The sequence below is a fragment of the Pteropus medius genome, unplaced genomic scaffold (genome assembly GCF_902729225.1).
Source record: "Pteropus medius unplaced genomic scaffold, Ma_sr-lr_union100, whole genome shotgun sequence".
NCBI lineage: Eukaryota > Metazoa > Chordata > Mammalia > Chiroptera > Pteropodidae > Pteropus > Pteropus medius.
In genome coordinates, this window is record NW_024342471.1 from 20,892,776 (window position 1) to 20,898,716 (window position 5,941).

The 5,941-nt window shown below is 38.1% G+C and overlaps 1 non-coding gene across 1 annotated transcript; it reads right to left on the reverse strand.

The window, feature by feature from the left end:
• Positions 1-4,399: 4,399 nt before the first annotated feature.
• Positions 4,400-4,518, reverse strand: LOC120604179 (5S ribosomal RNA). Its single transcript, XR_005653264.1, has one exon. It is a non-coding gene; the product is annotated as a 5S ribosomal RNA (ribosomal RNA).
• Positions 4,519-5,941: the final 1,423 nt, after the last annotated feature.

Genomic DNA, 5,941 nt, shown 5'->3' on the forward strand with positions numbered 1-5,941 from the left:
CATGTCATGGGCTTCTGCTCCCTGTTTGATCAAGAACTGGACAAGTCCAAAGTACTTTCGGAGCAAAATATGGGCCCCATCTCTAGAATCTGTGAATCTCTCTCTCAGGTGGGGCAGCTTCTTTGTGGCTAAAATTAGAAACAACCCAAATATCTGTCAACTGGTGAAGGGGTAGGTGAAATGTGGCATATCCACACAATGGAATACTATTTGGCAATAAAAAGGAAGGAAGTCTCGGTACACACTATGACTTGGATGAATGTCAAAAACATCATGCTAAGAGAAAGAAGCCAGACAGAAAAGAACACATGTTGTGACATTCCATTTACATGAATTATCCAGAAAAGGCAAATCCACAGAGACAGAAATTAGGTTAGTGGTTGCCTGGGGTTGTGGGTGCGGAAGGGGCTGAGTTGTAAATGTGCATGAGGGATCTTTTTGGGGCGATGAAATTTTCCATCCCTGGATTATGATGATGGTTGTACAACTTGGTAAATTTACTAAAACACATTAAAATGGGGTAAATTTTATAAAAATGATAACGCAGTAAATTTTTTAAAAATATTTTGTGGCCGAGCTAAACTTTGAAGCTTCTAAAATTTTGTGGCAAATGGTTAATCCTTACTTTGAAACAATTGATTTCTAAGATGCTAAGTCTCTGAAGTTAAATGGAATGTTAGCAGTTTAGCTAAACCGAGAAGTAGTCAATAAGTTTCCTAGAAACACCCAATATTTGAAAAAGACATTAGACATTTTGTACCAAGTCTAGGCTACTCCTAGACTTCCCCATGTTACAAACGTACTTTAGACAGCATTATCTCAACTACCTGCAGAAATGCTCTCTCGGAGTTATTATTATAAAGATTATTCAAACAGAAATCCATATTGTTGTATTTTGTCTTTAGGAGAGCCTTATTTGGAGAAATTCACTGTTAGGTTGCATGACATCCCCAAAATATAGATACATGTGAAAATGTCTTTGGGGTCATGAAAAACTTAAACTTCTGGTACATTTGTGATGCGGTGTAAGACATACGGTTAAATGTTTTCCTTTTTATCTTTGCCGTGAGGATAGGAAAAGTTAAACTCAGTGGTCAGTGTAGCAGTCGGTCTGATGTATGGTGATGACACTCATTGGTATTTTAACTGTTTCTTTCCTCAGGACTCTCTATATAAATTGTCCCATTTATATTAGGCTTAGTGTAGTAGGCTTCCTCACATTTTAGGCAGTGGATGGATTACAAATAAAAATAATGAATACATAGTTTTGTACATTATAGATTATCTTTTGGTGCTTTTTTTTTTAAAATTAACCAACATGGGCAGCATCATTCGATGTTGTTGTCACTTACATGTACATATGTCCATGCATGTATGTGTTTTGTTGGATAGATATACAGACACAGATGGAAACACAAATTTTCAGCTGAAAAATATGGGGATACAATGAAAGTTTGTGGCTACATTTAAATCTCTAGAGACTGGTCTTTAGAAAGGAAACATTAATGCAAGGTAAATTCTACCAGGAAGAACTAGGCAATATTTCTTGCTATAAACCATAGGGCATTAGAAGGGAGTTAAATTTAGATTACTTTAAGATACTTGTGGCTGGAGTTTTGTGATTCAGAAACAATTGTTTCTTTTGAAATTACTTCTCATGACCTCTCTATAACTTCAAGGACATCTAATGCCTAAGGAATCAGATCAAAGATGCCACTTGAAATTTCAAAATACAATACTAAGATATTCCACTGTAGGCTTCTGGCAGCAGATACACGGGTTGCATTTCTGTCTTTGAAAATCGGTCTTGCCATCTCATAAAGAACAGTGTGAAATTGAACTTGCAATTAAAAAACAAGCTTTGGTTGTTCCCCTCCTCCCCACAAACCGCTCGACACAACCAAATAGAGGGTCATCAAGCAACAGAAGGAAGAGAATGCTGGAAGATTTCAAAGATGCCTGGTAGGAATATTTCTTAATTGAGCCATGCTTTTGAGCTATGTGGAATTGTTCTTATTAAAAATTAAATATGAACAGCAGAGTAGAACATGGGAGGCTCTGTGAGATTAGAGCTTCTTGCGATTTACTTAAAAGGCTTTCATTAGGCACTGGGGGTTCTGCAGCATATTAAAACCTCACCTATACAAAGTCTGTGGTACTTGAGCTTTAAGTCCCCTTTCCCTAAGAAATACAAAACACTGGCTCTTATAATGAGAATAGGAAAAGGGTATTTTCACAGTGTTCTTGGCAATAAGATCCATATTTCCAGATTGCTGAATGATTTGCCCTTTCATGCTTTCTTCCCTCACTCTTTCTCCCTTTCTTTCTTCTTTCCTGCCTTTATCAATGCAGGTTAGCACAGTTCTTCTCTGTGGTCTGGTTCTTTATTGTTATTTTTTAAAAATCAATTTTTTTTTTCTGTCTTGGGTGAATAAAGAAAAGGCTTTCAGTAGCACTTCACAAACTTCAGTGTGCACAGGAATCATCTGGGACCTTTTTAAAATGCAGGCTTTGATGTAGTAGGTCTGGGGTTGGACCTGGGATGCTGCACGTCTAAGAAGCTCCCAGAAAAAGCCAGTGCTGCTGGCCCATGGACCATTCTAGAGCAGCAAGGAACTAGCACATTCCCTAAATGAAATCAGAGGAAGCAGATTTACTCAAATATAGGGGATGGGCTGACTGGGAGAAAAATGGGGATTAAAAAAAAATAAAGAAAAAGCAGTGATAATGAGCAAAAAAACAGAAAATCCACCAAGCACACAAATATAAACAACCTAATTATTCACATCAATTCAGTCTGATGATTTATCATCCTTGAGTGAGTGACGTCTATAATGCAAATTTTGTCCTGGACTTATAATGCAACTTGGTCTTTGGCAAATCAATTGGCGCTCAAAGAAACGAATCTTTGAGCCATTGACTGTGGCGTGCGCAGGCGCATGCGCACCTCGCACGCGCACACACACACATCCTATATACGTAAGACTCCTGATTTTCCTCAAGGATACAAAGATCCTTGTCATGAAGCATAATAACAGTTTTGCTATAGACAGAGCAGGGAGTTGAGACTTGGGACATAACAGGAATTTCAACCTTATGAAGTCCAACAGGTGCCATGGCCCCCTACCTTATCCTGGGACTCCAGGTTCAGGGGGAATTCCCTTGCCAATAAGATCAAAAGAGAAGGTTCATTAAGGGGTATTGAAAGCCTATTGCAAACTGTGGAGTGTTGGATAAGTGCAACTTGCTATTGATTTTTTCCTATTTGGGTTTGATTTTCTTATACTTTATTTCATTTAAAAATATCCTTTTGAGTTGTTGATGGTTCGTGCAATTTGTGCTGATTGTCTTGCAGATTGGCAATATGCATTAAAGCTAAGAATTAAAAGTGATCATATACCCCGATTTAGTAAACCCACTGTTTGAAATGGGTTCTACAGAAATACTTATGCAGATGTGGAAAGAGATATGCGTGAGGATGGTCACTGCATTATTATTTAATAGAAGAAAATCTGAAAATCCCTAAATGCTGTTAGCAGGACTGACTCAGTGCGTGATGGTACACCCCAGAGTGAGTTATCCTGTAGCTGACACCCCAATATGAGGTACATCTGAGGTGCGAGGATAGAAGGGTATCCTGAATATATATCTAGTTACATTTAAAAAGGTAAAAAATAATAATAATAACATGTCCTGAAGTTGAGTTGTCTATCAAGCTTTCTTTTACTTGCCTGGTAAAGCTTTTGGGAGAAAAAAACCCCACCTATACTAAAGATTAACAGAGTAATGATTAGAGGAAGAATTATAAAGAACATTTTCTTTCTATTTTCAATATTTTTGTTTTTTCTTGCCGTAATTCTGAAAACAGCACGGATAGAAAAGAAGACAGAGTAGGTAATGAGACGACTTTGATTACTGAGGGACGTTGGGCAACTTCCTTAATGACTCTGAGCGTCTCTGTCCTCAGATGTACGATGTGGATTGTGACGATACCACCTCAAGATTTGGTTTTGTTGTTTTTGGAAGACTGAAGTGCATTAAGTACTTTGCCCTCCATAATGAACCAAGAATGTTCTAGTGTCTTTTTGTTGCTCTCAACATTTCTATGTGATTTCAAGGCCCGGCACTCAGTGTCAATAATGCATCTAGCTCTGCTCACCCAAACCTGGGGAGGCGGAGCTCAGTGTAGCCCCGCCCACCACCTCTCCTTGCACTTTAACCCCTTCCCAGACGCTTTTTCTGTCTCCAGTGGAGCCCCCTAAAAAGTCAGGGATCCTTTTAAGCTTTTAAATGTATAAAGTCAATGTGTCTTTTTTTTTTTTTAGGCAAGGCAACCTTGATTGATCTCACAGATTGCAAAGACCTCGTCAGTTTATAATCCTTTATTTTTTATTTTTTATGCCTACAGCACCTGGTCTTCTTAGGTGGTCTCCCATCCAAGTACTAACCAGGCCCCATCCTGCTTAGCTTCTGAGATCAGATGGGATCGGGCTTGTTCAGGGTGGCATGGCTGTAGACAAGTCAATGTGTTCTTTCTCCCAGGACCATTTGTTCTTATTTCTTACTTTGTAATATCTGCCAAAGGATTTTGTGATTTTTGTCCCACATGAATCTCAGCCCCAAGCAGACAAGCCTGGAGGAATGCAGGCAGGCAAGGTTCTTCCTGGGGTGTCTGGAATTACATAAAACAGAGCTTCCCAGCTGTGAGTCACTGACAGCCAGTGTTGCCCATCCATGTGCCTCATCTTATTTTTCGCTTGGCTTTTTTCTTTAACTCTCTCTTAACTAACTTAAAAATCTATTTATTGTAAAAGGAATAGAAATGGAAAACCCATATAAAATGTATACATCGATAAAAAATAGATATATAACTAATAAAATGTTAAGAGTTCACCTGTGCCTCACCTAAAATAATGCTGTGTGTAAAAAGGGTACATTTGCCTCCCTTTGTACAGCCAAGGCATAAAATATCTGCATTAACTGTGATGAGTTCCTCTTAGCATTTTCTCAGTGGACAAGAGACCAAACATATGAAGACCTCGTATATTGTGGGAACAGAGCAGCCCTGCCGATCCAAAGTGAGACAGCCTCTTCCCAGAGGTGGGAAGTGTACCCTACACCCTCTTGTGTCCCCAGTGTTTAGTTCCTGGCACAAATAGGTGCTCAGCTAATACTGGATAACTAAATGGAAACATGAATGAATGAGTACGGTGCTTCTCATTCAGCATCGGTGGCTTTAAAACTAAATTTTCTGCTAGCTTCTTTTTTAAAAAAAGAACTTTCAGTTGTCATATGTCAAATTCTTTTGTCCATTTTGGAATCTCACATATTTTTAAGGAGCTAAATTCAATTCCCCCATTATCAACAAGCTTGAGTTTGCACAAAGAACAAGAGAATCAAGGCTACTCTTAGGCCGTTAATAGAATTTCTGAAGGGAGAGAATTAACTGTACATCCTATATATATTTGTAATAATGTCAGGACTGGATGCCTTTTGTTCTTATTTAATTGTTGTAGAGTCTGCCTGACTAAATTGCTGTGCAGAAGTTGTCAGTTATATAAAATCAAAGGACTTGAATCCTGGCATCCTAAGAGCTGTCTAATTTAAGACCACTGAAACTCACATAATATTGTTAATTCTTACCTTGTCTCCACAATGGATTTTTGTTAGATCCAAGTGGATCACAGGCTAAGACCAGGGAGAAATGAAAAAGAAAATGTGTACATATATGTATATATGTATACACACACACACACACACACACATGCACACTGCTATAAATCATACCAGAATATTCTAGTTTGCAACAAATATGCAGAATACAAAGATGTGAGTTACCAAGTATTCCAGATTCTGAGTATTATAATCTCTTTTTAGTATAACTGACATAATTATTGTTTTCAATGAAATCAGAGATTTTCTTTATGCAATCTATTTTTAA